Genomic DNA, 5,584 nt, shown 5'->3' with positions numbered 1-5,584 from the left:
AGCACCAGGCAGGACACACAAGATGAGTTCAATTCATGGGAAGGGAGACAGCAATCCTTGCTCTTTGAATGTCCTCTCCTCTGAAATTCTTTTCATTGAAATATCTTCCAGAGGGGAATAACACTCCTCACCCAGCCCAGAAGGCAACCAGAGGCACTTCTTCTCCTCCCCCCCACCAGGTTGGCTGGAGAACAAGAAAAAACAACTTAGTTTGTCAAAACCTTCCCCCAAATGAGCACCGTCTGTCTGTTTCCCATTTTTAATGCATCCTCTATTTTTTCTTCCTCTCTGTAGGAGGCTTTTCCTCTGGCATCTCTGTTTGGTTTTATTTTATTTTAAATGGGAATCCCTTTTAATTAAAAGAATAGGGAAAAGCCCTTCGGTCCCATTCAGCTCAAAGCAAAACAGTCTTTCTCTCTTCCCAGGAGACTCAGATGCAGCTCAGGGTCAGATTCATTTCAGAGCGATCCGAAAACTCAAAGTGAGCACATCAGCTCCAAACCACATCTTCTTATTTCCCCTCAGCACCTCTTCCCCCAACTTTTAAATCTCATAAAGTCATAAAGAAAGTTCCGATCACTGGAGCAGGCTTTGCCCAAAACGGAACAACAGCCAACACTGCTGGAAACCTTCCAGCCCTGCACATAAAGCAGCTCTTCCTCTCCCTGAACTGCGTTACACAGGAGGGCTTCCTAGAAACAATGCAAACTGATTGGGCAATACATAATAATAATAATAATGATAATAATGATAATTTTGAAGTTCAGCAACAGGAAGGAAAAAAAAAAAGAGCTTTTAACTCAAAACAGTTGATTTCCTCTCATGATGTGGTGCTGCTGGGTACTGGTGGGCACTGATGGATGCTGGTGGGTGCTGGTGGACGGGTGCACTGCAAAGGAAATCAGGAATGCAGATGCCAGCCCTTATTAAAAGGCCTTCTCCATTTCTGATTCCTCTAATACAACCCAGTATAAGTACTGACATGTCAGAATGGTCTTTTATTATAATCCATTTATGCTATTAGTGTAATATCCTCCTCTTAGATTGCTGAGTTATGTATTAATATTGGAAGGATGTCGGTGTTTCTTTTAGTTTGTCATTGCCTAAAACGAGTCCCAGACTCTCTGTGTGACAGGATGCTGATGGATGGCCATACTTTTAGCTGTGATCATGTCTTGATACTCGGAAATTAGGGATGTGTTTTAAAAATGTTTCTTCTCGTGCACTTTCTCTATTCTTCTCAAGCTACGTCTTACCTGTTGTCATTCCATTTCTATGGCAGAACCATTTGTGCTTACACGGCATTGCTCACTTGCTGTCCTTAGTGAAACAAGGGAGAAATAAAGCATGAATGTGGGAAACCCAAAAGCAACCGCAGATGAAACCTATTTCTGGTGGAATCTCAGAATCATTACGGTTGGAAAAGACCTCCGAGATCATTCAGCCCAACCACCCTCCTACCACCAGCACTGCCCACAGCCCTCGGTGCCACGTCCACCCTTTCCTTAAACACCCACAGGGATGGGATTCCCCCACCTCCCTGTGCAGCTGGGAGACAGCAGCAGGGAGCCCTAAACGGCCACTCTGCTCCGCCTGGCTGAGGAACGGGAGCCCTTCTCCTCTAGAAATGTGATGGATGATCCCAATTATATTCTTCCAGCGCTGATTTAATGTAATGTTTTATTAATAGCAACAATCAGGAGAAAGCAAACAGCTTATTCTGAACACGCCATTCCCTGCTTTTTGCTTTCCCACATCCGTGAACGCGCCCATATCACAGCACTGGGGGTGTCACGAGGAGGAGGGCGGCAGGAAGCGAGAGCACAATCCACTGAACAGGGAAATAGCTCATTAGTACGCTCTTGACAGAATTAACACAATTGTGACAATATTTGCTTCACTCATCCTTTACAGATTATTTGGAGGGAAGTGCAAATTGCTGGTTTGCTTCCTCGGACGCTAAAAGGCAGTGTAAAAAGATGGGGAAACATACTGCACTGCACTGCTAGCTGCAAAATGCTTTGCGGAGCCAGGGGAGGAACACAGTACATCCATCAGCATTGCCCCTGGGCAGTGTCCCACGGAGAAAAGGCTCCTTGCAGTGCACCCCTGGGGCTGTGGGGTGCTGATGGGGCAGGGGAGTGTCAGACGAAAACAACCAAAAAAGAAGTTAGAAGAGAAAGGAGAAACCGTGGCATGGGGCTGCCCTCCCCTCTGACCCACAGACTCCTGCTCCAAGCTGCCCAGGACAGCAGCGAGTCGTCCTCATGTCACACAGTGCCACGTGCCAGCATACAGGCTCCTCTGCTCCTCCCTTCATTAGAGGCTCCCCATCATCTCCCTGTTTGCTTTTGGACTTGGGAGCTTGTTTGCTTATTTATTCATTCGATTGCTTGCCTTAATAACAGCACAAAGCCCTCTGGGCCAGTGGTGATAAACTCCGCGGACACGAGCTCGAGATAGTTTGTTATTCCAGTTTTTGCTCCTGGCTTAAACATGGAATTTAAAGTTCTTTTCTATCCAAAGTGCTCTGTATTGTGGTTAAATGATTTCTCTTCCCCCAGAGAATCATCAGTCAGGCACATGATCCAGTATCTCTCTTCCTTTCCCAATCTCTTTCAGTGAAATCTTAAAATAAGGGAAAGGGGGAGAGGGGGGAGAAAAAGGAGAGAAAGATTAAACAGAGCAGGTGTCACATTTATCTTATTTCCAGTGCAAACACAACCAACAAGTGCCAGGCTAAAACCAGACCCTAAACAAAACCTGCAAAATGTTCTCCAAACAAACGCTCCTTGGCTCCCCTCTGTTTGTTTTTCATCTGCAGTCATCCTCTGAAACACTTCTGCCAAGTAAAATCTGCATTGGGATGAGCTCATCAGATCTGCAGGGAGGTTTCTGCTGCAGGGGGTCCCGCATTGCCCCCCACTCACTGCCCCCCAGAGCAGCGCACAGCCCCTCCTGGAGGTAACCCAGAGAGGCACTGAGCAGAGCTGGGCCATTCAAACCTTTGCTTGGCACTTTCCAGCAGCCAAGAGATAGAGGCTACAGATACAAATCCCCAAATAACACTTATTTTAGGATTTCTTTTGGTAGATTCCAGGACTGGGAGCCTCGGTGCTCTCTACACCCACTCCCAGGTGCATCTCAGCCCAGGACAGCTGCAGCAGCAGGAGCTGACTTTGCCCTCCCCAACAGGGCCATAAAGCCCAGCACACAGCTGAGATACTGCGACGTTCAGATGCTTTCAGCCTGGCTGCAGGACACGGAGCAGGCTTCCAGGAACCCTCTCAGAGGAGAACAACAGCAGCCCCGATCATCTGTCCCCTAAAATCAAGACTTCTTGGTGTAGGTGGAAGAAGCAGTGTGGGGTGAGCACCAGGCTGTGAAGTAGCACCAAAACATCAGGTTCCCATTTCTCATTGCAACACATGGTGGAATGATGCAAATAGTCATAAGGGACACTTCTGTCCTCCCCAGGACTGGGGATTTCTGCTGTTTTTTTTTTTAACATCCGGTGTTGCAGAAGAGGGAAATCCCAGCAAACAGCACAGCTTCTCCGCAGCCCACAGGTGTTTTGGGGCCATCACCCCCAGTTTTGGGGCTGAATTTGGGAGCAGAGAGGATCAAGCTGATGCTCACTGAGGATGTGCAACTTGTTGCACGGATGGATACGCAGAGGGATAGGAGGGAAAGAAGTGCCATGGGTGCCTCAAGTGCCTCATGGATTTAGCTGGTGCCAGCAGATCTGCACAGACCATAAACTGTCTGATTGCACTTATAGTTATGTTCTTTCTACACGAGAGGCAAGGCGGAGATTAATCATGTGAAGGAGGAGGAGGAAGGTTGCACAGGGACCCTAAATCCTACAGAGCTAATACAGACAAGCAGGAAGAAACCCCACTCCGTCCCCAGCTCCACCTGTTAGCTCCTACAGGTCCAGAGGTGTTTCCACCTCCTGAACTCATGTTTCATTTAAGTGCTTTTGTCACTTCTTCCTTCCCGTCCTTCCATCCTTCCCCTACTGACACAGCTCCCAGCTGGCTGGGAAAGGCTCAGCTCCACCACAGCCTCCAGCCCCCACCAAACCCAAAGAGATCACTTGTCTAAAGTCAAAATGTTCCTTGCAGGGGAGGGAGAGAACTTAACAGGAGAGGCAGCGGGGAAGTGAAGTGCTTTTACTGCAAAAGATGCTAATTGCTTGATGAACTCCTACCGTGCAGCGTGGCTGGGAAGCAGCTGCATCCTGGGGAAGATGTTTGTCCCCGCACATAGGGGATCCCATTCATTTTGGGAGCAGGTGATGCCCTGCCTGGTAGCAGTGATTGCTTAACACCAATGGCTGCTGAGAGCTCCCCAGCAGAGTTACAGCCCTGTGTGGAAGCTGTGAAGGGTGGGAATGCGATGGAACAGGAGAATTATGTGCAAAATAAAGGTAGTTACAGTTGCTCCAAAGCATTTTCTCAGCTTGGGCTTCAGGGCTGTTAGTCAACTTTTTTTTTTTTTCATTATTATTGCAAGTTCTCCTTTCTGCCAAACGTTCGCAGAGGGAAAGGGAAAATAAGGAAAAGAGAGGAAAACACTTTTAGCTGCCAATCTGTTGCTTGCAAAGCCATGAAAAGCATCCTGAGAGAGGCGAGCATGTCATAAGAAAGGAAAAGGACTTTGTGCATCGTCGGCGCCGAAGAGCCTTCCCCCTGCCACATGTCTCTAGGCTGCTGGGCCTGGAGGAGGGCTGAGATGCCCAACTGCTCCCTCCTCTCAGCCTTACCAGGCCATAAAGCCAGGCAAGAGCTTAGCTAAGCACATGGGAGTCCCCTCCCCGAGGCCACACGAGCAGAAGAGTGAAGATAAAGATATATATGTGCACTTGTCAAGCTAATCGGGGCATGGAGAAGGGAGAGCTGTGCCAGCCTTCCACTGCTCTGCCATGCAGGGAAAGAGAATTAGAGAGGCAATGAGGAGACAAACGGAGAGAAACATTCTCTAAAGCTTGTTTTTAAGACATCCCTTCCACCCTAGGGCTTGTTTTAACAGCCCATGCCGCACACTAGCTACAGCCCCTTTTATTTACGATGATTATTACGGGCTGCTGCAGGGTCCCCTGGGTCCCGGAGAGGCAGCGCCGGCTGCTATTAAGGCATTTTGTCTTCTTCTAAAATCACATAAAGACCTTCCCTGTGCTCCTCCCGCTGGGCAATAAAAAGCAAAAGACAATCCACGGAGGAGCTGCTCTCTAGCTGGATGGGCAAAGTGCCTCGTTAGCACAACGCGCGCTCTCCGGCACCCCAGGACGTGGCCAAAGCCAGGCACACTGCAGCGGGACGGAGGCACCCCAGGCTGCATTCTGCAGGGCAGCAGAAAGCAGGAATGGGGGAAGCTGCCCCTCTTGGCTCTGCTCCCTGGGACAGGAGCCGAGCACACGTCCATGCCAGCCAAGAGGGATTTTGGAAAATTAATCAGTCCAATTGAAATGTGATTGATTGAGGATTGAAAGCCACAATCCAGCAAGCCCTGGAGAATGTAATAGTCTAAAACCCTATTAATTTTTCATGTTCTATCTGCTTTTTTTTTTTTTTTTATCCCT

This window comes from Meleagris gallopavo, chromosome 21, assembly GCF_000146605.3.
Source record: "Meleagris gallopavo isolate NT-WF06-2002-E0010 breed Aviagen turkey brand Nicholas breeding stock chromosome 21, Turkey_5.1, whole genome shotgun sequence".
In the NCBI taxonomy this organism is placed as follows: Eukaryota; Metazoa; Chordata; class Aves; order Galliformes; family Phasianidae; genus Meleagris; species Meleagris gallopavo.
This window is presented reverse-complemented; position numbering follows the sequence as displayed.